The sequence below is a fragment of the Callorhinus ursinus genome, unplaced genomic scaffold (genome assembly GCF_003265705.2).
Source record: "Callorhinus ursinus isolate GAN/ISIS: 27379988/994484 unplaced genomic scaffold, GSC_fseal_2.0 scaffold35, whole genome shotgun sequence".
Lineage (NCBI taxonomy): Eukaryota > Metazoa > Chordata > Mammalia > Carnivora > Otariidae > Callorhinus > Callorhinus ursinus.
In genome coordinates, this window is record NW_027397097.1 from 15,420,549 (window position 1) to 15,447,516 (window position 26,968).

Below are 26,968 nucleotides of genomic sequence, written 5' to 3' on the forward strand. Positions count from 1 at the left end.
TGTGCAATATAACAGGTTGAATAACCCTGGTGGGGTAACACTGTGTCCTTTCAGAATAATAAGCATGACACTTGAGGGGAATTTGCTATGGGCTGAAGCAGTTTCATCAATGGGGCAGATCCAGATGCGGAAATGCTGTGTGGCTTGGAACAGACACCAAATTATGTGGAGTATGAATTTAGATCTCCTCTCTGAAATTCCTGGTGTACATTTCATTAGTCTCTCCTTCCTAACAAACAAAGGCGTTCTATTCCAACCTTGGACTTCTAGGTAAATTCTGATCATTCATTCACTGCACAACTATATATTGAGTACTTGCTACAAGCTAGGCATTTTGAGGGGTGATTAGGATCTTGAATTTGATTCTGAAGAAAGAAGAGGGGATTGTTTTGTAAAAATTCAGAGGGTTTCTCCCTTCAAACATTATTTGTGGGGAAGTGTAAATGTCTCCTCTATCTGCATATGAAGAAAATAATTTCATGTAGAATGGCTTCGTTCCGTGTTCTTCTCATCTGGGGGTAGGCTCAGGAATGGGAGGGATAGAGCAGCACAGCATGTTGCTATGGTAACTTGGCATTAACACACCTTTAGCTCCATTGTGTCGCCCCCCAAATTACCTTTATAACTAGTGTTTCAGATCATGGGAAGCTTTTCTTAATTTCCACACAGCCAGTGATGAAGGCATTTTCCAAGGCACTAGGCAAAGGGAGGGTCCTTTCTTTTTAAGGCTGAGGCTCTGCTCATGCTGTTTCCTAAGCCACAGTATGGAATCAGGATCCAGAATATCTTATTTTTTTATGGAAGATTTCACTTTCAAATGCCTTTCACATATGTTATCTCACTTTTTATTGCCACATTTTTTAACCTCATGTTTAAGCAATCCAAAAGGGCAAGAAAATGAACCCACTAAACATTTATGCCTCAAAATCACCACATGAGGTGGGGACTACTATCCCCACAGTACAAACGGAAGAACTAAAACTTAGAATTGCCATAATGTGGCCAAGGTCACATGGTTAGAAATGGCAGGATGAGGAATGGAAGCAGGCCTTTAGACCTCAAGTGGAACGTCTTGCTGTTAAACCTCTACTGGCTCCCAGTCTCTTTCTGCCTTTGTTACTTTAGGAAAATACGGATGTACATACAAGAGCAACCAATTTGTGCTTTGCTTTAAAAAAAAAAAGCTTTATTGAAGTATTATATATATTTCATAACATTCACTTACTGTGAACATACAATTCAATGATTTCTTAAAGAAATTTGTGGGCACCTGGGTGGCTCAGTCGGTTAAGCGTCTGCCGTCTGCTTAGGTCACGATCTCAGGATCCTGGGATTGAGTCCCATGTCAGGCTCCCTACATAACGAGGAGTCTGCTTCGCCCTCTCCCTCTGCCCCTCCCCCCTCTCGTGCACTCAATCTCTCAAAGAAAGAAATAAAATCTTTAAAAAAAAATAAAAGAATTTTTGCAACAGTATTATTGATTTAATTCACATCTCACATATTCTGCCCATTTACAGTGTACAGGTCAATGGTTTTTAGTATATTCATAGATTTGTACAACCATCACCACAATCGAGGACAATTTTATCTCAAAAAGAAACCCTGAACCCTTTAGCAATGACCCACCAATCCTCTCATTCTCCCCACTACCCCAGCCTAAAACAACCACTAATCTACTTCCCGTCTCTATAGATTTGCCTATTCTGGACATTTCATATAAATAGTATAAAGAATATATGGTCTTCTGTGACTAGCTTCTTTCATTTAGCTTAATGTTTTCAAGGTTCATCCATGCTGAAGCATGTAACAATGATTCACTCCTTTTTGTGGCCAAATAATATTCCATTAGATACACCACCTTTTGTTTATTCATTCATCACTCAATGGACATTTGGGTTGTTTGTACCTTTGAGCTATTACAAATAATGCTGCTATCAATATTCGTGTACAAGTTTTTGTGCAGGCATATGTTTTCATTTCTCTAGGAGTGAAATTGTTGGGTCAGATTTCACTCCTGTCCATCTAGGAATAACTTTACATTCCGACCAAACAGATATGAGGCTCTAGTTTCTCTACATCCTCGCCAGAGTTGGTGTGCTTTGCTTTTTTCACCTAACATTATTTCTGTTACATTTTCATATCCACATGGTTGTCATTTTTAATGGTTATACACAGTGTTCCAAAGCAGTTACTTTGATATTGTTAAAGCATTACTTTAAAGTTGAGGATTTATAGTGTCTTCAGTTTTATGCTGTTATAAGTAGTAGAACTAGGATCTGTGCCACTTACCCCTTTTTTCCTTTGGTTAATTTCCTTGTGATGCATTCCAATGTGGAACAAAGGGCACACACATCTCTATTGCTGCTTCCCAGATTACTCTGCAAAGGTTGACTGCGTATAAAAGGCCACTTGCCAAGCTCATGCCTAATACTTCCCCACAGGGCTTTATTGCTTCATTCCTGTGCATTAATACTGTAGGTATATAATAGAGCTTGAAGGTTGCTTTGATTGGCATTTCTTTTACTGTCAGGAAACTTACAATATTTTAAGGGCCATCACATAGTCACTGTAACTGAATCATTGATCCAAAGAGGGCAGGTAGTGCAAGACTATCTAGGGGTTGAAGCAAAGGGTAGCAAATGAGATTAAAGGAATTCTCTGGGTTTGGGAACATGGATTCAGTTATGTTTGATAGGATGGTTGTAGCCTCAGCCATAGATGAAGAGAATGCTCCTTAAATGGTCAGCTGATTTAGGGGTGCCTGGGTGGCTCAGTCGTTAAGCATCTGCCTTCAGCTCAGGTCATGATCCCAGGGTCCTGGGATGGAGCCCCGCATTGGGCTCCCTTCTCCGTGGGAAGCCTGCTTCTCCCTCTCCCACTCCCCCGCTTGTATTCCCTCTCTCGCTGTGTCTCTCTCTGTCAAATAAATAAATAAAATATTTTTTAAAAATGGTCAGCTGATTTAGACACCTGCATTTTTTAACTTTCCCCTCATTTAGCCCCTCCCCTGGTCCTGCTCCCCCGTCTCTGACCATTCCTTCTTTATCTCCTTTGAGAGGTTTCTTTTCCTTTATCTGCCTCTTAGAGATTGGTATTCCCCAGGATTTCATTCTCAGGATTCTTTTTTCATTTAACACTCTGGGCAATCTCATCCACTCCCATGGCAGTAATGACTATGTAAATGCTGGAAACTCCCAAATATATATCACCTGCTTCAAATTGAATTCCAGATGTGCTTCTCTAAATTCCAACTGTACATCTCTATTTGAATGGACCCTGGGCATCTCAAGTCCAGTATTTCTACCTCCAGCCACTCCTTCTTTTCTCATTTCCCTATCTTTATGATGATAGCAACCCAATCACCCCAGTCAGAAACCTGGAAGTCACTCCAAATTCCTTCCCCACCCTGCATATTCCTAAGTGTCTCTCAAGTACTTCTTTTCTCCAAACCAATCACACTAATTTGATTCACGTTTTCATTATTTTTCCAAATGATTGTGGCATTTTTACATGTATGAGTTAGGGTTCTATTGATTGTAATTTTGTCACTTTAGGAAGGCAAATGAAAAGATTTATTGAATGGAAACATGCATGGAATGAAAGGGGGAACTGAAGATTCACTGTGGAAAGGCAGGCTATAGGGTGTTCTAGAGACCCAAGCGGCAAACAGGTAGCCCATGGACCTTGTCTAGAGGGTCTGCCATGGATGTGACTTGGTTCCAGCAATCCTCACCGTCTGCATCTCTCAGTTCAAACTAGTGCGTTTCTGGGAGAGTCGGGGGACCAACAAAGATCAGAACAGTGGAGAGGCTAAGTCACATGATGGAAATAGAGCTGCTGGAGGATGACCTTTATGTATGGGAGGCAATTATCAGAGACAAAGAGAGGGCATGAGATGGGCAGTCTTTCCAAAGTTGTCTCTACATTGCCACAGTTTCTGAACTGGTCACCCTGCCTCTAGTCTTACCTTCCACCAATCCCCTTCTGCCAGAGTAATCTTCCAAAACACAAGTCAATGGGGAAGTATGGGCATGAAATCCACTTCGGCTCTTGCTAAGTCTGGGGTTTGAGCAATTATAACCATCATCTATCTATCTGTTTGAATCCCTATTGTTTGCCAATGCTGTGTAGGCATTTCACGTATATCATTTCTACTCCTTGTGACAGCTCTGTAAGGTGTATATTATAATTACTGTGCAGGGGAGGAAACTGAGTCAGAAAAAATTAATAAACTTGTCCTAGTGCCTATGACTGGTAAGTAGCAGAATCTACCATCTGACTCAAGGCATTTATCACTGGGCTATACTCTCTCTCTCTGAGATTCCCAGTTTCATTTGTAAAATGGTTATAACCTTAATCTTTCAGGATTGATGTTAAGAATACACAGGAATGCGGCACCTGGGTGGCTCAGTTGATTAAGCAACTGTCTTCGGCTTAGGTCAGGATCCCGGAGTCCCAGATTCGAGTCCCGCATCGGGCTCCCTGCTCGGCAGGGAGTCAGCTTCCCCCTCTGACCCTACCCCCTCTTGTGCTCTCTCTCTCTTTTAAATAAATAAATAAAATAAAATCTAAAAAAAAAAAGAATAGGCAGGAATGGCCATGTAATTTGTGGAGCCTAGTGCAAAAGGAAAATGCAGGACGGCTCCTTGTTAAATAATTAAGGGTTTCAAGGCAGCAGCAAGGCATTAAACCATAGGCTGATTGCCTGTGAAGTTGGCCCTAGGGTTAGGGTTAATGTCTATGAGATATTTTGTATGGTAAAGATACACATTAAATTATAGCTATAGTGATTGTATTAGCCTCCTCTGACTGCTATAACAAATTATTATAGACTTAGTGACTTAAGACAACACAAATTTATTATCTCATGGTTTTGGAGGTCAGAAGTCCCAAAGGAGTCATAGGGGACTAAAGTCAAAATGTCAGTGGGAGGGGCGGCTGGGTGTCTCAGTCGTTAAGTGTCTGCCTTCTGCTCAGGTCATGATCCCAGGGTCCTGGAATCGAGCCCCGTATCTGGCTCCCTTCTCCGCGGGAAGCCTGCTTCTCCCTCTCCCACTCCCCCTGCTTGTGTTCCCTCTCTTGCTGTGTCTCTCTCTGTCAAATAAATAAATAAAAATCTTAAAAAAAAATGTCAGCAGGGTCACATTCCTTTCGGAGGCTTTAAAGGATGATCAATTATCTTGACTTTTCCACCTTCTAGAGGCTGTCTACATTTGGTTCATGGTCCCTTCTTCCATCTTCAAAGTCAGCAGGATAGTATGTTCCAATCTCTTTCTCTCTTTCTGACCTCTGCTTCCATTGGCACCCTTCCTTCTCTCACTCTAACCCACCTCCCTTCTCCTTAGAAGGACCTTTGTGATTACATTGGGCCTACCCAGATATTCCTGGAAATCTCCCCATCTCAAGATTACTTAATCACACCTGCAAAGTCCCTTTTACCATGTAAGGTAGCATATTTGCAGGTTCCAGGAATTAATATGTGAGCATCTTTGAGGGACCATTATTCAACCTACTGCAATAACAATATTATTGTTGTTATTGTTATTATTTTGTTATTGTGATGTTAAATCCTTCTTTAATCCTTCAACAATTTCAGAATAAAGTCCAAACAGCCCATTGTGATCTTTCTAGTTTCAACTCTCTACTCCCCTACATGCATCAAACACTCCAGTGGACATTGAACCACTAACAAAACTACTCCTGTGCCAAATTTCCTTTTGTCTCCCTTTGTTCTAGACACTGCCTCTTTTTTCTTTCTACTTCCTCCTCATAAAAGTCCTCTCTTTCTGTGTCATGATCCCATCTTTTAATTTTTTTTTAAATAGTGACAGTTTTTTTCCCAAAACTTGCATTATTGCATGCTTCACAGAAAGCTGTCTACTGTTACCCGTAACAAGGGAAGTCCCACCCTTCCTTTAACCCCTTGTACTGCAGCCCTTTAAGTCACCAGGATATCTGGAACCTTCGCATCAATGTGCAATGTCCCTGCAGGTTTGCAGGTCGCAGTCACGCTGAAGCTAGACACGAGGCTAGAGTGTCCCAGTTACACACTCAGGAATTATTGTGGAGTATGAAGTAACTCAGGCCTGTGTGCTCCTTGAGCTCAGACTTGAGGAAGGCACAGTGATCTCTAATATATTCAGGAAATTATTTACTTGACAGGCATCACAGAGATCCGAATCCCATCCTTTTACTTACAGGAGAGAAGCTGCACAGCTAAGTGGAAACAGTGCTAACTTGAGAGTCAGGACTTGGCTTTGAGCCCACCTACCTGGCTGGCTGCTCTTTTGGCAAACCACCAATATCTGTAAGCCTCTAGATCTTCATCTTTAGGGTAACATTAGACCTATTCCACTTACCTTATAGGGTGGATGTAAACTTTTTCCAAAGAATATAAAAAATACTGCCTAATTGGGCATTAACTATGCACCAAGCCCTGGTAAGTGCATTTCCCCTGTTTTATACATGGCTTATACAAGGTTCAAGGCCATGTCACATAGTCACTCTGCTAACACACAGAGAGCCAGGATTCAAACCCAGGTCTTTCCTACTATGCTTTTCTTGTTGTTTTCCCTTTAATTATACCAGACTGACACTCGGGATTCATGCAGTCTGAAAACATTTTGGGAAAAAAAGTAAAGTCCTACACCACAGAGGATAATTATTATTTTATAGATGAAGAAACTGAGGCCCAGAAAAGAGCAGCAACTTCCCTTAGGAGTTGGTGGCAAGTTTTCATCCAACAAGTACTCACTGGGGCAAGTAGGTGTGCAGATCACTCAGGAATAAAGGTGTGGCTGCATCCAGGTGAAAGAGGGAAATCCACCAAGGGCAGTAGACATTTAGGACTATTTTCACATGTTTTCTACTTTGTGGTTGCACTTGACAGCTTACAGGACACAATCTCCATGACACTATCAGGTCAGAAGGGTGTCCAGATTACTTACAGTGGAACACAGGAGACCCTCTGTGACTCGACCCTGGCAGAAATCTCCAGTGTCATCTCCTATCAGGCCTCCCCTGCCACCACCTACCCCTAAACCTTCTCTTCAGTCACAATAAGTACTTGGAGTTGCTGAAATGCACCCTCTGGGTTTGCGCCTCTGTGCCCCCGTTCCCTTTGCCCAGAATGCACTACTTCACCTTCTGAGTATCCAGCGGGCAACAACTCATTTTCTAAGACTGCTTAAATGTCACTACCTGAGTGAAGTCTTACCTTGCCTCCCCCAGCCTTCCCCACTTTAGCTATCAATCCATCTGTCCTTTGGGCCTCTAAGACCTCCTCCACATATGTTTGCATGGGGACATATAACATTTGTATTGCTCCCATTTATGCAATAAGACTGTTTATTTACATGCCTGTCTTCAACTGTTAGCACATTAAGCATAAGGACTATCTCATTTATAAGTCCTAATATTTAGTATGGTGAGCACCTGGGGGCAGAGACTGATCTACTCATTAGACAGCCCAACATCTACTCCTAACCTGCTTATCTTTTGCCTGCTTCCTCTATAAAGGCTGGAAAAAACTAAATTCTCTTTTTCCAACCTTCCCTACAGCTATAAGGGACTCTGTGGAAAAACAGTTCTGACCAATAAGATACAAGCAGAGGTCTTGGGAAGGAGTGAAGAGCTTCTGGAAGAGCTGCATTTCTCATAAAAGGGCCAGAGTAACTGGTGCAAACTATCTCCCCTGCATCCTGCCTTGAATACAAATATAATCCTGGGGCTGGGGTGACACCATCTTGCAACCATAAGGGAAAGCCCCAAAGGATTCATGAGTCTCTCCAGATTTTTATTATGGGAGAAAATTAAAGCCCTACTAATTCAGTCTCTGTTGCTAGATTATCTGTTACTTGCAGCTGAAAACATTCCTAAGTAACTGATGAATTAATGTTTGTTAACCAAAAGAAGTAATTTCTTATTTCAGTAATTTTTAATATGCTTGGATCAGTACCAGAAACCTCCCCTCAACAGGACTTCTACACTAATCCCAACTGATATTGATCAAAGCAGATATAATCTGATTGAAGGGGGTAGGAGGCTCCTGCATGGACTCCCCGCCCTTTTCCTGCTCCTTCTTGTCCCCTAATGACCCCTAAGACACCTATTTGGAGTCCTGAAGGCTTTTCTGGATACTTGATACACTCTCTAACACTGTTGATGGGAGTGTAAATTGAAACAGCCATTTTGGGCACGATTTGGCAGTTCGAGAGCAATTTCTATCATGTATTCAAATTATGTGATTTTTGACTCACAACCCCATTTCTAAGAATCTGTCCTACAGAAATACAGGCATGTTTGTACAAAGACATATATACGTGTAGGGTGGTTTGTTATAGAATTGCTTGAAGGTAAAAAAAAAAAAATAGAAACAAATGTCCATTAAGGGATTGATTAATTACTTTCTAGTGCATTCATCCTCTGGTATATCCAGCAGCCATTACTGATATTGAAAGATTTTCAACATATATTAAAGTAATATATCTTTAACATTCATTTTAAAAGTAACTCGCAAAATACTATTGAAAGAAAAACTGTATAGTTGTGTAAAAATATACATATGTAGGTATGTAAAGGCATATAAAAATGCCTTGAAGGAAGACCAAGAAAATGTTAACATTGATTACTTTTGGGTAATAAGATTGAGGGAAAGAGAAGCCTGACTTTTACTTTGTAAACTTGTATATTGTTTGAATAATTGGCAAATGTTTATTTTTTTTTAAATTCTTTTTTTTTAAAGATTTTATTTGAGAGAGAGAGAGAGAGAGCGCACATGAGGGGGGGAGGGTCAGAGGGAGAAGCAGACTCCCTGCTGAGCAGAGAGCCCGATGCAGGACTCAATCCCGGGACTCCAGGATCATGACCTGAGCCGAAGGCAGTCGCTTAACCAACTGAGCCACCCAGGCGCCCCGGCAAGTATTTATTTTTATTGTGTTAAAAATAGAGAATAACATTTGTCCAAAGAAGATATACAGATGGCAAGTAAGCTTATGAAAAGATGCTCAATATCATATGTCATTAGGGAATTGCAAATTAAAACGAGATGCCACTACATATTGGAATGGCAAAAAGCCAAAACACTACCACCACTAAATGCTGGCAAGGATGTGGAGAATAAAACCAAAGTGGTTCAGCCACTTTGGAAGGTTGTTTGGCACTTTCTTACAAAACTAAACATACCCTTAACATATAATCCAACAATAGTGCTCCTTTATTTACCCAAGGGAGTTGAAAACTCATGTCTACACAAAAACCTGCACACAGATGTTTATAGCAACTTTATTCATAATTACCTAAACTTGGCAAGATATCCTTCAGTAGATGATTGGATAAACTGTGGTATATCTGAACAATGGAACATTATTCAGCACTAAAATGAAATAAGCTATCAAACTGTGAAAAGAAACTTAAATGCATATTGCTAAGTGAAAGAAGCCAATTTGGAAAGGCTACATACTGTATGATTCCAACCATATAATATTCTGGAAAAGACAAAACTAGGAAGACAGTAAAAAAATCAGTGGTTGCCAGGGGTTAAGAGGAAGGGAGGGATGAATGGTTGGAGCATAGAGGATTTTTAGGACAGTGAAACTATGATGGTGGATACATATCCTTATACACTTGTCAAAACTCACAGTATGTCTAATGCCAAGAATGAACTCTAATGTAAACTATGGACTTTGGGGAGTGCTTGAGTGGCTCAGTTGGTTAAGCGTCTGACTTGATTTCATCTCAGGTCATGATCGGGTCATTGGGCTCCTCGCTCAGCGGTGGGTCTGCTTCTCTCCTTCTTCTTCTCTCTCTGCCCCTCCCCCTGCTTGCACGTGCTCTCTCTTAAATAAATAAATAATTTTTAAAAAAATAAACTAAACTATAGAATTTGGGTGATAATGATGTGTCGATGTAGGTTCATCATTGTAGCAAGGGTAACGTCGTGGTGGGGGTGTTGTTATTGAGGGCGGCTGTGCTTGTGTTGGGGTGGGGTGATATGGGAATTCTCTGTACTTTCCTCTCAATTTTGCTGTGAACCTAATACTGCCCTGAAAGAATAAGTTCTGTTTTAAAATATACAGGATGAAAGAACACCAATTGAAGACTTAGCCCAGCATATTTATTCAGTGTTTATTATGCACAACACAGTGGTCTAGGTTTTGTGAGGGAAAGCAATAATAAACACATAGTTCCTATTCTCAGGGAGCGTAAATACAATAGGGTGAAGCTATAGAACTATACCAACTATAAAGCAGAATTTTTAAAGTTCTATAATAAAGACACAAACAGTGATGAAGAGTGTCCAAGGAAAGGAATGGCTTGCTCTGTTCCAGTTAGGGAGACTCAGAATATCGGACTAAGGTGAGAGCATATGAGTTGGGTCTTAAAAACACAAATAAGATTTTTGTCAGTCAGATACAGTATTGGAAAGGCAATAGGAAAAGACTCTAAGCAGAGGTAATAACACAAGCAAAGCCACAGAGGCATGAAACAATATATATTGTTTGTGAGGAATGGTGGCTGCCAGTGTGGCTGCAATGTAAGATTATGTAAAGGGATACAGTGGGAAATAAAATTGGGAAGGAAAGGTGAGATAAAAGGATATAGTAACTTATATACTCCATGCTAAGTGGTTTATGTTAAGAAGATACAGAGGGAGTCTGCACAGGTCGGCATACTCAGTCACTGGTAGATGGGATCTGTTGTCCAATAGCCGGGACAGAAGTAAAGAGGCACAGGCCTCAGTCCAAGGGTCTGGGCCAGTATTCAGGAGGGATGCGATCTGGCAAGGCTTCGCAAGAGAGAAGCATGGCTGGGGCTGTGCAGACAGCCAGCTAGAAACATCTACGGCCTTTTGGCTCAGAGCAGCTCTGCCCTCCCTGCTCAGCCCATCTCTGGCTGGCCAGATCATCCATAATTAAAATAATCAGCCTTGGGGATGGGAAGTGGGTGAAATGGGTGAAGAGGCTCAAAAGCTACAAACCTCCAGTTATAAAATAAATAAGTCATGGGGATGTAATATATAGCATGGCAACTATAGTTATCCTTGTGTTGCATGTTTGAAATTTGCTAAGAGAATGAGAAAAAAATTCTGTAACTATATGTGGTGACCGATGGTAACTAGACTTATTATGGTGATCATTTCACACACATATACAAATATCAAAACATTATGTTGTATACCTGAAACTAATATAATATTGTATGTCAATTATACCTTAATAAAATAAAAATCAGGCTTTCTCAGGGGACCTGGGTGGCTCAGTCAGTTGGGCATCCAACTTGATTTCAGCTCCGGTCATGATCTGAGGGTCATGGGATCGAGCGCCCATGTCCCCTAGTCAAGTTCCATGTTCAGCACAGAGTCTGCTTGTTCCTCTCCCTCTGCTCCTCCCCCTGCTCTCTCTCTCTCTCTTTCTAAAATAAATGAATAAAATCTTTTAAAAAAATCAGGCTTTCTCATACTTGGTATCCTCTTCTAGGGCCACCTTCTCTTGCTAGACAGGGGAAATTTCTGGGGATCTCTGATGAGTCTCTTTCCTTTCCTTCTCCTTACTCTCCTATTCTAGGTGTTGAGTAAGGGACCTGTTGCTTTATTTAACTCTTTCTGATCATCTATAATTCAATCAAGGAGTTTGTACTTTGGAATCTTAAATTCTCCTGACTCTGGTCATCTAAAGTCCTGACCTTAAATTACTACTTTCCTTTTTCCTCTAATGTTCTATTCATGTTCCTGGCTGATTTCCAATTGTTCCAAAACTTATTGGTTTAATGGCTTGGCTCTGCATTTCAACCTTACTCTGAACCTCAGCCTCAGAAGCCAAAAATAAGGGCTTATACCTAATATGGACTGAGCTCATTGTTCCTAAGCTGCTTATAATCTAATCAAGGATGCATGATTAATAAACATTAAGCAAAATGCAAGATTGGATAGAATTAAACTCTAAAATACATTAGTTGGTAAAGAAAGAAAGAAACAAAGAAAGAAGAAAGAAAGAAAATAGGCAGAAAAAGTATAGCAGGAAGGAAACTAAAGTCAGAACACCTGGCTTCTAGTTTTAGCTGCCACTAACTCGTTGCAGGACTAGCCAACTCTCTGAACCTCAACCATAAATTAGGGGATTGTTCTGTATGATTTCTAAGAGAACTTAGAACTTTGTGACTAAGTGCTGTGTGGGTGGAGAAAGGGAGAGATCTGTTTGGATGACATTTGTTGGGTAAGTCTTCCAGAAAGAAAAAAAAAGGAATTTAATATGATCCTTAAGGATGGGTGGGATTTTTTTTTTTTTAAGATTTTATTTATCTGTTTTAGAGAGAGAGCGAGAGAGAGCAGGGATGGGGAGAGGAGCAGAGGGAAAGGGAAAAGCAGACTCCACTTGAGTGTGGAGCCTGATATGGGGCTCGATGTGGGCTTGATGAGGAGTTTGATCCCACCCTGAGATTATGACCCGAGCCGAAATCAAGAGTCAGACGCTTGGGCGCCTGGGTGGGGTGGTTAAGCAACTGCTTTCGGCTCAGGTCATGATCCTGGGGTCCCAGGATCGAGTCCCGCATCAGGCTCCCTGCTCGGCAGGGAGTCTGCTTCTCCCTCTGACCCTCCGCCCTCTCATGTGCTCTCTCTCTCTCATTCTTTCTCTCAAATCAATAAATAAAATCTTAAAAAAAAAAAAAAGAGTCAGATGCTTAACCGACTGAGCCAGCCAGGCGCCCCAGGACGGATGGCATTTTTGACTGGGAAAATGCAAGTTAGACTACTTGCCCAGTTGGAAGTGAAATCCTTAGTTGAGTAGTGAGGTAAGACAGAGCAGAGTGATTTACACAGCATAGCAAAGAAGCTGGCCTGAGCACAACAGCTGGGAAGAAATGGGAGAGGACTGAATGAGTACACTGCAGAGAATGTTGGACACAAGACTGAAGGGTTGAAGAGGATCCTTGGAGAGTGTCTGGGATGGATTGGTGGGTGGATATTGCTGGAGGGGAAGTGAAGTTGTGACCATGGTTCAGGTGTGAGTTTTAAATAAGTTTGGAGCAAGGTAGCTGAGGTGTGAGTGAAGGGGAAGGGGTAAATGTGAGGGGCATTTTGAAAAGAAGAGATTGAATAAAGAGGAAAAATACAGGGAAGCAAGCTAAGTTTACCACAAAGGGTGGATGGGTTTTTCTCTGGAGGACAGTTGGTTTGTTGGGGAGTTTCATGGTTTCATTTTTAGACATGAACATGTCTGAATAGTTTAAGTGGTTGTCCTCTAAGATGAGCATGTCTCTGTAGGCAGTTAGAAATGAGAATATGATTCTCAGGGCTAGATACATAGAGCTCTTAATGATTCATACCAAGGCAGTAGTTGAAACCATAAAAATGGTTGCTTGTGTATGAAGGAGAATATCACAAAGAGAAAAATTATAGGTAAATTATTGGAAGAAAAAAAAGGAATCATAAGTCTTGCATTATATTATTTCCATCTCTTGTAGTACCCAACCTGTCCCACAAATCTCATTCTTTGCATAAATATTAGCAATCTTTTCATTTATGGATAATTGCATTAGGAAAGATAGCTTAGCTTATAGTTAAATCCCAAATCTCAGAGCATAAAAAGTAATTATCATTCATTCTACATGTTTGTCATTCCCACTCACATTTTATTAGCCAAAGAAAGTCATGTAGCCACATCAATCTTTGAAAGAGGTGGGAAGTTCAATACTCTCTTGTGCATTAATGGAGAGTGGGAATTGTTGTGAATAGTTCTAACAATAACCATAATATTTTCCCTTAGACATCTTTCTTTTTTTATTAAAGATTTTATTTATTTATTTTGACACAGAGAGAGAGACATCGAGAGAGGGAACACAAGCAGGGGGAGTGGGTGAGGGAGAAGCAGGCTTCCCGCTGAGCAGAGAGCCTGACGTGGGGCTCAATCCCAGGACCCTAGGATCATGACCTGAGCCAAAGGCAGATTGTCAATGACTGAGCCACCCAGGCACCCCAGACATGTTCTATAAGCATGTCTTCACCACCCTTTTATCTGTATCATCAGTAAAATGTTCCTGGTATCAACATTTTATAAGCAGCGGTACCAGAGCAAAATTTCTATGTGAAACATTCTATTTCTTTTGTTTTCTCCTTGTTTTGACACTAAGCCTTCCTTTGGTTCCATGATTGGCTCTCTTCTTTCCTTCCCCAGTTTTGGAACTAAAGAGACTCAGGAAGATGCTACACCCATGATCTTTACCCCTCTTTCTCCTGCCTTTGGTTCCACTTCTCCCCCTTCTTCTACAAGAATAAATTCCTTCCCTCTGGGTCCTGCCACACTTCCTTCTTCTACTTTCTCACTTCCTTATCACTCAGAGCTTAAGGCCATTGCAGGGCAAAATAACCAGCTGACAATAATTGTTATTACTCAGTCCACTGTCTATTCTGTCCAACATTAATTGGACGGTTGCCCTGATTTGCACAGCCTGTGTTCATCCCATAAGTTGTTGACTTGATTATTCTAATCAGAATTAATATTTTTTTCCATCAGAATCCCATAGAATGTTGTTTGAACCTCTAATATGATTATCACAGTCTGCCCTGCCTCAGGGTTGTATATGCTCCCTCCCTAAATCATGACAGCCTTATAGATTAAGCTGTAATTTTCATGTAATAGATACTCAATAATTGTTGACTCACTGGTGAATCCCATATTTGACTGAATTGACCATTGGTTTTGGTAACATTTGGATAGATCTTGATTCAGCAGTTGGCACTTATTAGGGTCTTGCTCATATCTAGAAAAAAAAACACTGAGATGGGAAATAAAATTACTTGTTCCAGAAACTGCTCAAGAAGTTCAATATAGCTGAAACATAACACACAGTTGAAGGATGGCAGGGGACAAAGCTAGAAAGAGGAGCAGGTGTCAGATCTAAAGGGGGTTTGTGTGTTAAACTAAGGAATTTTAACTCCAGAGCTATGGACCATGTCTGAAGTCCTCTCCCAGACAAGTGGGATCTAGGATGCTGCTCTGGGATTGTAGTTCCGGAAACTAGGTCTGGCTATGGGTAGGGTGAGACTTCTTAAGGTGCAGAAAATGGTACTGGGAGGATTTCAAGTAGGGACCCAGAGACAAATCCAGGATTTACTCAAAGTTGAGAAGAAAAACCAGCAATAATTAATATGAAACATGAACTGAAGGGAGTAAGACAGAGCAAAGAAGTCAAAGCAGAGGGGCCAGAAGGACAGCCTAGTGTGGATTCTGTTGTAGATTTTATTTATTTTTTGACAGAGAGAGACCCAGCGAGAGCGGGAACACAAGCAGCGGGAGTGGGAGAGGGAGAAGCAGGCTCCCCGTGGAGCAAGGAGCCCGGGACGGGGCTTGATCCCAGGACCCTGGGACCATCTCCCGAGCCGAAGGCAGACGCTCGACGACTGAGCCACCCAGGCGCCCCCCTAGTGTGGATTCTTAAAGCTTCCTCTCCCCTTTCTGGGCTCTTTCAGCAGCCTGATCTCTGAGCAGGAGAGGAATATTCTAAACCAATTTAGACCCAAGGCCCTCCAAGGATTTTAAGCAAAAGAATGATGGGGACTGCTTCTGTCTTCTTTACTTGAGCACACAGCGTGTTGTGTCCTGTGAGCCCTCCCCTGTATATATCTGGTCCAGAGTAAGTCCTCAGTAAACATTTAGTGAGTAATATGGACTTGCTGCTAATTGTTAAGCACATAAATGCTTTTGTTTAGTCTATTTGTATGTTGTGTGAGTATCATGCCACAAGAAAACTGATTTCACACAAACCCACAAGATTTCTTTTATTTTAATAAATGCCAACTAAAACCATATTACTTACCAGTCATTCATATGTAAAACTAACCTTTTCTTCAACAGTGTCTCAGGTAGGCAAACATAAATCCTATGCAGTAGGAAATAAGACAATAGAAAAGAAACTCCCCCAAAACAAGAACCAAATGAAATATAAGAACAATATAACACAAGTAGTCTAGCAGTAATGTGGTATAAGGCTCCATGACAAGAGTCATCTAGAAACAGTGGCTGAGATGATTGTAAAACATAAGTTTAAATGGTATAATGTTGCTCGTAAATATATATGTATGAGTTACCGATCATAACTCAGGTTGGGTGGCTAGAAGTAATGGTGTCAATAGCAAAAGCTGGAATCTCCTGCGGAGAAGCCTCACTGTTTGCCTGCCATTCTAAAGATGGGGGGAAACAGGTAAGCTTTGGGCCCAGTCCATCAGGAGAGAGGCCTTTAAATAAGTAACAGTTGAACAGGGTGTGACCAGCCTGTACACGTGTCACAGTGGTGCCATCATGAGACAAGTCCATGTAACATAAAAATCAAGGAAGGAAATACTCCAAATGAAGATAAAACTGGTAAGAGCTGCAGAGGATTACCCTTTTCCCACAGCACAGGCATCAAATATACCTTACAAATGTGCATATGTAACATCTGAGTGGATGTCTACCTGTACTGTGATTTCAATTATTTATATGAACTTTCTGTCTCAAATTTCAGGATGATTCCTTCATATTTAACATCACCAGAGAACAGAAAGCAGCATTCTTTCTCTGCAAAGATATCCCTTGGGGTGCAATAAAAAAGAAGTATTTGGTCTTTGTCCCTTGTTCCTAGCACAAAGCTCCTAAACCCTTGGAGTGATAGGAGTGTCTTTTGTATGCTAATGAGATGACCGAAGGCTGGGGCCTTGCAGCTTCAAGATGGGGGTGGGGGTTGGGATGGCTAGAAAGACCAAGCCCCAATCCCCAACCTCCAGGCAGTGGAGAGGAGCCAAAGATTGAGTTCAATCACTAATGGCCAATGATTTTATCAGTCATTCCTATGCAATGAAACCTCTATAAAAACCCATAAAAGATGAGGTTTGGATAGCTTTCAAGTTGATGAACACATTGAGGTGCTGGGAGGGTGGTACACCCCAACTCCACAAGGACAGAAGCTCCTACACTCAGGATGCTTCCAGACTGCTCTGAATACCTGTACAGCTGGCTGTTCATTTGTATCCTTTATAATAAACTAGTAGACACAAATAAAGTGACTTCCAGAGTTCTGTGAGCCATTCTAGCAAATTATTGAACCTAAGAAGAGCGTAGTGGGACTCTCCAATTTATACCTGATTGTTCAGAAGCACAAACAGGTGGCTTGGGACTTGCAGTTGGCATCTGAAAATAAGCAGTCTTAAAATAAGCCCTTAAACCTGTGAGGTCTAACTAACTTCAGATAGTTAGTGTTAGGACCGAATTGTGCGACACCCAGTAGGTGTTCAAAGAATCAGAGAATTGGTGTGAGGAAAAAAAAACCCATACAGCTGGTGTCAGAAGTGTTATGAGTCAAAACAGCTCACCTCTGGTTAAGTGTATCTTTCTAATCTTACTATTTTATCTATTTGTTGAAAAATTAGTATTTAGCAAAATCTTAGAGGCTATGTGTGTGCGCAGATGCGCGTGCACATGTGCTATCAGGTAAGGTTTGGAATAATGACTTTGGTAGGTATAGAGATGGATCTGGGTTTTTTTTCCCCTCAAACATTTCAGGTCTTAATGTTGCTCTGTTCTTTCTCCTTCATATTCCTTACTTCCTTCAAGTAAACTTCAAGTTAATTCATCACTTTTGGAAGCCGATATCAATGCCACCCTATTTGGTTACCTCTCTACTTGGTTCTGCAGATACTCCATTTTCTAACACATTCTGTAAGGCAGTGAAGAGTCAGGAATTGTTTCAAACCTTCAAAGACATGGTAGGATTTACCATGTGATTTTAGGTAATCACTTAGACCAGAGGCTATGCAGAAGATAGATTTAATGGAAGGAGGCTAGAGGCGTCATGCATGAAAGCATGGGTTCTGAAGTCGGCTAGACCTGAGTCCAGATCCAGTTTCTAACACTTATTGGCTCTATAACCTTAAACAACCTACTTATGCTCTCTAAACCTGCATTTCTTCATGAAGGGCTATAGTAATGGTTTTCAATTAAGTCATGTTTATAAAGTGCTTAGTGTAACGACTGGCACCATAGTAAGCACTCACAAATGGCAACCATTAAGTTTAATTGCTGTGTTGTTATGTGAGTGTTTTTCAGTTGGGTCTTAGCTAGATTTTTAAACTCTTTCTTGTCAGCATCTTATTTCCCATACCTGATACAATGTCTGTCCCCTAGTCCTGGCTAGAAGATTATTCAAATGTGATCCCATTCCACCTGTATGGCAATCTTATGTCAAAGGAATGTAGACTAGGCCAAGTTGGTCTTTGAAACCCACTACTTTTGGTACTCCTGAAACCCCCTCTGGGCTCATACCTCATTCAATGCCATGGACTCACACCACTCCCGACCTGCCCTGCCCTAGAACATGTCCTTCATTAAACTTACTCCACCATATCATATACTTTCCAACTCTGTCTGCTTTCTAATTCTTTCAATAAATTCAACAAACTTTTACTGAGTGCTTACAACATGCTACGAGCCAGGGAAACAAAATGAAAGCGGTACAGTCTTAATACTCCAGTAATTCACGTTGTGCTTATGATGTGATAGTTCAGTGGTTCTCAGCCTCAGAATTAGAACTGTCTGAAGTTTTAAAAACTACAAATGCTGGGCGCCTGGGTGGCTCAGTTGGTTAAGTGACTGCCTTCGGCTCAGGTCATGATCCTGGAGTCCCTGGATCGAGTCCCGCATCGGGCTCCCTGCTCGGCAGAGAGTCTGCTTCTCCCTCTGACCCTTCCTCCTCTCATGTGCTCTCTCTCTCTCTCATTCTCTCTGTCTCAAATCAATAAATAAAATCTTAAAAAAATAAAAAATAAAAATAAAAACTACGAATGCTTATGTCCCACCTAATTTAGTATATCTGGGTGAGACTCAGATATATAAAATTTGTAAATCTTCCTCAAAGATTTTACTGAAGAGCCAGAGTAAAGAAGAACTGCAGGATGTGTTCGGAATGGAAAGGTGATAGGAATCTGGAAGTGCTGGTTGGACTTCATATTGGAGGTTTAAATACTGAAGGATGAATAGTTTTCCAGGGGGAGAAGAGAACTCCAGGAAAAGGAAAAGCATAATGCCTAACTCTAAGGCATTTGAATTCAGCAGTATCATTTTTACTAATATCCTCATGGAAGAGGGTTAGAAGACTCATTTATTAAATGACTAGCATCTGTCCATATGAACTATCAATTTCTGGAGAGAAATGGCCTTACTCTGGGTCTTGTGTGCTCGCCTCTCCCCTCCCACTGACTTTCAGCTCCCTATCTCTCACGGTTGGAATGTCCCAACAAGGGGCCTATCACTGTTCCAGCTCAACCCTCTCTCAATGTAATCATCAAACACTTTCTCCATCTTACTCAGAAAATAGCTGAGGCCCTTTGAGGGCAGCAAGAGCACAGCTCACAGTGGAGGAAATGCCCAGAGCAGGGGTGAGAACTGGGTGAAAGCCTCCATGTCACCACAGTGTTTCTCCCTTTCCTCTTCCTTGAGACTTCTGTATGTGGCTGGGGAAATCCAGCGCAGTCATCTCTGAAGACTTTTGAATTAAAGCTTGATCTTCCACTATGGTTGCTTTTGGTGAAGAGAGTTGGCTGAAGCAACGGTCCCCACCCACAACCAACACTCATATGTTCATCTACTCAAACTCTCCAAAATGTTCTATCCTCTCAGAGGAAAATATACCATCCCTGTAAGCCCCAAAATTAGTCAGAATGACAGACTCAGCCTTCAGAAGGGTGTTTACATGGAACACTTAATGTCTGGTATAGTCTTTCCATGAGGTCCCCTGGCTAGTCACCAGTCACCTATTAAAGATTATCATCCCATCAGCTTACTTCCCCTTCCTCACCCCCTGAGTATTCACAAGGAGACAGGCAGGTCTGGCTCAACCCCTTACCAGGTCACTTAAAACAGATTTATCAAAAAGCTTAACTTGCAGAATACAATCAATAGCAGGTATTAAATCAGCAGATGGATTGTGAAAGCTGAAAATTCCCTGTGGTGCCAAAGTCCCATGTTTTGAATGTCCTCCACCTCTCTCGTGGCTGATGATGAGATTAGGAATCTTTCTGCAGGGGCTTCTGTCTATGGCCTCCTCTCCTGTCTTCTGATCCATTTGTGCCTCTGGCTCTGGCCTTGGACTTTAGCCGTGGGCTCCACTCCTAGTTCTGCCATCTCAGGCACATTCTCAGTTGAGCATTCAGCAACTTAAAATTTTTGAGATCTACGGCCTACATGCAGAACACTCAAACTCTTAACTGATAGGAAGTCGAAAATCTGTATTGAACTTCCCTCAGTGTGGTTGTCTTTTTCTTTTTCTTCTTCTTGACTCTGGCTATCATGTGGTTTGTTGTGGTGTTTTTTTTTTCCCCAGGAGTGCAACAGACTTTAGGGTTGGTGCCCTTAGAGGATTCTCCTCTATCCCTTCTTCCTATTGACTCACAGAACTCCATCCCTACCCAATGATGAGAGCTCTAGCAGGCTGAATAGTGGCACCCTATTCACTGGAACCTAAAGATGTTGCCTTATTTGGAAAAAGGGCCTTTGTAGATGTGATTAAGTTAAGGATTAGAAGATTATCCTGGATTGTTTGGGTGGGCTCTAAATGCAATCACAAGTGTCCTCCGAAGAGAGAGGCAGGGCGAGTTTTGACAGAGAGAGCAAAGAAGGTGATAGGAGTTGGAACACAGAGATTTGAAGATGCTGGCCTTGAAGATTAGAGTGACACAGCCATAAAACCAGGAATGTTGAAAGTCATTCAAAAGCGGGAAGAGGCAAGGGACAGATTCTCCAATAAGAGCCCTCGCCTAGAAGGAGAGTGGACTTGCTCACACCTTGACTTTAGCTCAGTGATTTATGCCTTCTTTTAGACTTTTCTGTATTTCATTTAAAGATATATACAAACATATTAAAAGTTTACTCAAAGAGGGATGCCTGGGTGGTTCAGTTGGTTAAACGTCTGCCTTCGGCTTGGGTCATGATCCCAGGTTCCTTTAATCAAGTCCCACATCAGGCTCCCTGCTTGGCAGGGAGTCTGCTTCTCCCTCTGCCTTCTGCTCCCCCTGCTTGTGTGCTCTCTGACAAATAAATAAATAAAACCATAAAAAATGTTTACTTAAACAATGAAATGATTTTTATTGCATGCAAAGTAAAAGTAAAATACTTCTGTATTATTTAAAACTTTATAGTGAGAATACATTTAGTTATTACTTATAGAACTTTTAAAAACAGATTGCCAGGGCACCTGGGTGGCTCAGTCATTAAGCGTCTGCCTTCTGCTCAGGTCATGATCCCAGGGTCCTGGGATCAAGCCCCGCATCGGGTTCCCTGCTCTGCAGGAAGCCTGCTTCTCCCTCTCCCACTCCCCCTACTTGTGTTCCCTCTCTCGCTGTGTCTCTCTCTGTCAAATAAATAAATAAAAAATCTTTTTAAAAAAAATAAAATAAAAACAGATTGCCAGGACCACCGTTGTGCTTCACTGTTCTCTGCTGAGGACAAAACTCTAGCTGGAGCAGTGAGACTAAATGCACGGGGGTCAGACAGGTCAAACATGAATATCTGAAATTCTCTCTGTCAGACCTTTAAAGTTTAGTTTAATTTAAAATATGTAACTATTAAAAAATAAAATATATAACTCTATTAAAAAAACGTTGCCAGGATGTAGACTAAAATATCAAAAGCAATTAATCTCTGGATGATAGGGTTCTCAATGACTTATTTCCTTCTGTACATTTTTTCTCCATTTTCTAAGTTCATAACAATGTACAGCTAACACTTATAAAATTAAAAAAATTATAAAGAAAAAAATCTTGTAGATCACTTACTGACATTGAAAAAATTCCACAAATATACATTAGTCAGTAGAAAGAAAAAGCTACAAAACAGTGTAAATATGATGGCGATTTTTATTTTAAAACATGCAAATATATAGTCAGAAACAGTAAAAGTGCATACATCAAAATTATCTTTGATACAATTATGGCTAATTTTTGTTTTATATTGTGTTTTTTGTGTCTTCAAATATTCTGCATTAGTTATTTATGGATTTTATAATGAAATAAAATTATTATTAAATAAGAAAAGTTAGGAGTACATAAATGCTAGAATAAAAGATCTGTTGGGCCAGAACACATAGACCTTCATATAAGAATATCAGATGGTGGGTGCCTGGGTGGCTCAGTTGTTGAGCATCTGCCTTCAGCTCAGGTCATGATCCCAGGGTCCTGGGATCGAGTCCCGCATTGGGCTCCCTGCTCGGCGGGAAGCCTGCTTCTCCCTCTCCCACGCTCCCTGCTTGTGTTCCCTCTCTCACTGTCTCTCTCTCTCTCTGTTAAAAAAATCTTTAAAAAAAAAAAAAAGAATATCAGATGGCATGCTAGAATAATAATGTAGCTCCTATAACTGGACCATAGAAGACAATTTTAAAAAATGCTCTCTCATAAAAAATGCTCTCTGCCAAGATGTCCATCGACAGATGAATGGATAAAGAAGATGTGGTATATATACACAATGGAATATTATGCAGCCATAAAAAGGAATGAGATCTCGCCATTTGCAATGACGTGGATGGAACTGGAGGGTGTTATGCTGAGTGAAATAAGTCAATCAGAGAAAGACATGTATCACATGACCTCACTGATATGAGGAATTCTTAATCTCAGGAAACAAACTGAGGGTTGCTGGAGTGGTGGGGGGTGGGAGGGATGGGGTGGCTGGGTGATAGACATTGGGGAGGGTATGTGCTATGGTGAGCGCTGTGAATTGTACAAGACTGATGAATCACAGATCTGTACCTCTGAAACAAATAATGCAATATATGTTAAGAAAAAAAAAAAGAAGATAGCAGGAGGGGAAGAATGAAGGGGAGTAAGTCGGAGGGGGAGACGAACCATGAGAGACGATGGACTCTGAAAAACAAACTGAGGGTTCTAGAGGGGAGGGTGGTGGGGGGATGGGTTAGCCTGGTGATGGGTATTAAAGAGGGCACATTCTGCGTGGAGCACTGGGTGTTATGCACAAACAATGAATCATGGAACACTACATCAAAAACTAATGATGTAATGTATGGTGATTAACATAACAATAAAACATTTATAAAAAAATTAAAAAATGCTCTCTGAATGTATGAGGAAAAAATAAGGTTAAAATTGTGCCATTCTGACATACACACAAGCTAGGGTAAGTCCAACACCTGTGTAGGCTGCCTGCCTTCCCAGAGATCTGCACCTAAACACCACTGTGAACTAGTGAAATAAGAAATTACGGTATTGTCATCTCTCTTCCGTAAGTCATTCACAGGTCTCCTTTATAAATCCTGTACGTTAAACACCTCTCCAGGGTCCTAGATTCATGCTGTCACTTTTGGCATTTCCAGCTCCTCACTCCTAAATTAAGTGAGGGCCAAGTTCTTCATTTTAGAGAAGGTGTGTACCTCACAGTTGGCTTTGCATTTCTTCACATTCCAGGCTTTTGCTGACGAGACTATTTTGGTCCCAGAAGTGAATCCTGGCCAAGAGCAGGTTCTCCCTCACCATGAGGGATGGAGCTGCACCACTGTGCAGTTAGGTGCCTTGGTATTCTCAGCCTTTCAAGGATACCTTCTCTGGTGTCAGAAATAGCCCTCTATCTCTGCCTATTGGTAAGCAGTAGCTAAAACATTGAGCAAGAACTCTCTCAGCAAGAATGCTGCCTACTGAGATCCTGCCTCCTAAGTCCTAGTGACCTATGTGACCTATGTAAGCACACCAGATGCAGATCTTATACAGTTACGTAGAAACAATCTGACCAGATCCTGAATCATGCACGTAGCTATTACAGGCTTCTCACCAGACACATGTACAAAGGACACTGGGGCATTCCGCCCATTATCTTTATTGCCAGCTCATGCTGGCTCCAAATCCTATCAAGCTGGACGATATGGACTCCCCAGTGATATTTTTGCCCTTCTGACTCAGAATGTCCCAGACACCAAACACAAGGGAGAGAAAAGTGAAAAGATAAGTACATTACAAGATCTAAACAAAGCTAAGGATCCCCAGAGATGATTGATGGGGAAAATATTTTCTCAGCCCACTTCCATTTATAATGACTTTCTCCCTCCAACAGAATCTCCTGCAGAATCACTTTCTATAAAATCTCCATTTTGTTCTAGATTCACTTCAGAGTTCCTTTTTCTTTGGAATTAAGGATAGAAACCTTGAGCTCCCCCTGGAGGTAAGAGTATGCTAGTAAGTCTCCTTGGCCTCGCTCTTGACTCATCCACCCAGTCATCTTTTTTTTTAATGTTTCCATCTTGCCTCACATTTTTCTCTTTTAATACAAGCGCTCTGTTAGTCATATGATTCTACGTGACATCTCTCCAACATGTTCCTTTCCTCTTTATCCTCATTATTGCTCTTCATCCTACCTAGAATTCTTTTCCTACCCTAGTCCCTCGTCTCCTTGTGAAAATCTTTTCCCTTCATTAAAAGCCCAAGTCCCAGGTCAGCTTCCCCACACCTACCTCTGAAATCCTGTAGAACTTGTTTACAAAGCCTTTATATATGCTCCTTTGTATTTTGGTTATCTCTACATTGCTTATCTTATTCTATTCAACCAAATGCCTACCATAGTGTCAAGGTCTAGTGTGCAGTAGATAATCGGTTGATAAATGTTGAATTAAATTGTTGAAGGATGATTTCAAACAACCCATTTCCAAAGAACAGAGATAACCACACTGTTGAAAAAGAAAGGACAAAAAGAAAAACAGGACTGGAAGAGAAAGGTCATGAGAATCTCAGCCATGCTGTAGAAAGAACACTGGATGAAGGATCAGGAACCTGGGCTCAAGTCCCACATGGCTGTTAATGACCTAAATGACCAGGAAACTACTCTGTAGAGAATCAAGGCAGTAGGTTACGTCTCAAGTTTGTCACCACGATGAAATTGTATGACCATCTCCCCATTTAGGCTCCTGATCGCTGACTAAACAAGATAGTATTCAGACTGCACCTTCCACAAAGCCTAGCGTGAGATGTGTGCTAATAAATGTTAGTTCCTCTTTTCCTCACACACAATGGAAACATTCTGCAACATTCTCAATTTTAAGTAAGGTTTGCCTTCTTTATCCATTGAAAACAGACACACACAGGAATATTTGCCTGGTGATATGACAATAGAGAACTGTACAACTTCGGCTCAGGTCATGATCCCAGAGTCCTGGGATCGAGTCCCTCATCGGGCTCCCTGCTCCTTGGGAGCCTGCTTCTCCCTCTATCTCTCTCTCTCTCTGTTTCTCATGAATAAATAAAAATAAAATCTTTTTAAAAAAAAGACTTGTTTAATCAAAAGTACTGCAGAAACATTTGTTTTCCCCTCTAGATGTGTACCTTATGGAAGAACTTTTCGGTGGCTGGTTCTCTCCATGGGCTGAACATGTTTTCTTGACATTTTTTCCTCTAGCCCTTGCCATGTGCCATTTTAGGTAGAAGCTTCCAGTCCACCAACTAAAAGGAAAGAGCTATGCCAAAAGAAACTCTTAGTCAACTACATCATGGTCTGGGAAGATGTGGAAATCATTTGACAAAGATAGTTCTACGTGGTAAGCAAGAAAGAAGAAGGGTAACACTTGGAAGACAATGAAAAAAGGGAAAGAATTTAAATAAGTTATGCCAGGAAAATACACAGATTCCAAGGAATTGAACTAAAGATTCTAGAACCCAGGACAGTTGCAGATGTTTAGATAATATGTGTAGCAACAACTCACCTCATTAGAGAAATGAGGACTTCTACCTATGGGACTTTGAGTTCACTGAAGTTTAATTCTTTGTATTTTTAGAAAGTGGATTTAATTTCACTATTTTATTATGATGTTTTCCTGACTTAGTTAAGAGAATTCCCAACTGCCCTCAGTCTCTGCAAATATGTGTTCTTTTACTCCTCTGTGTCTTTGTGGGTGCTCAGTCCTCCTGCCCTCCCCTCTCTTCCTCACCCTTCAAAACCTATTTTAAATCTCTATGACTCCACTCAGCAAAGTGAGTTGCTCCCACTGCCATCCAATAGTCTTGGCTCATAGCTCTATTAATAATTTTTGCAATCACTGGGGCCCTAGCTGGGTGGATGCCAGGTGCACCCAGTTGGGGGTCCACCTGAGAAGTGAGGAGGAAACTGATTAGGAGAGCAGTACTGTGCTCAATTATGAGAAGTTAGGAGCCTTTTTTTACTGAGTGTCTAATGCTGTTATCTGTTTTTAAAAAAAGAAGCCTTATGAAATGTTTTCTTCTGATGCTGTTCTGGGTATATTCTGAGAGGCTCTTAATAGAAGCCAAATGGGGGGGGGGGACTAGAGGAGGAGTGTGCTGAAAGAGGAGGGCAAAGAAAAAGAATCCTCAGTCTCAGAAGACTTTGCAAGAGGCAAGGTCTAAGTTTGCCCACTCCTACACCTTCACTTAGTTCTCCTCCTACAGGTTTTTAGATTTCAGCTTCCTTAGGAAAGCGTGTCATGCTTTTTCTGATGAGAACAAACAGAGCATCTTATACCTCTCACAGCATTTACCACAGTTGTAAATCTCTATGTGTATGTGATTCTTTGATGGATGTCTGTTTTTATCACTAGGCTCCTAAGAGTAGGGACTCATATCTGGTTTTGCTCACCACTATCCCCTAGGTCCCAGCATAGGCCTGGAACATAACAGGATTTTAATATTTGTGGAGCAAATGAATAATGTTGCATGAGAGGCAATGGGGAGAGGGAATTGACATACTATTAAAGGGACCATTTAAAGCAACTTAGCAGTGCTGCTAACAATCAGCATGATGTGATCAATATAATGATCAAGGGCGTGAGAGGTTTTTTTCCTCCTGACATCATATATCTGATTCCTTTTCCAACACTACCTCCCTAATTCTACGACACCAGTTGGGTGACCAACAATTCAATTCAATTCAGTTCCGGCACTATTTCATTGGCATTAATATCAGATCTCTTAAGTTAAAGGGCTCAGCCCCCACGAAAC

At 41.2% G+C, this 26,968-nt stretch overlaps 1 long non-coding RNA gene across 2 annotated transcripts in view; it reads left to right on the forward strand.

Moving 5' to 3' along the window:
- Positions 1-26,968, forward strand: part of LOC141370476 (uncharacterized) — a 139,017-nt gene that overhangs the window by 98,983 nt on the left and 13,066 nt on the right. The window contains exon 3 of one of the 2 annotated variants that reach the window (XR_012374531.1): positions 16,501-16,989. The exons of the other annotated variant lie outside the window; for it this stretch is intronic. This is a non-coding gene — a long non-coding RNA (uncharacterized lncRNA). Of the gene's footprint in view, positions 1-16,500; positions 16,990-26,968 lie in introns of those variants that run through there. 2 annotated transcript variants of the gene reach the window in all.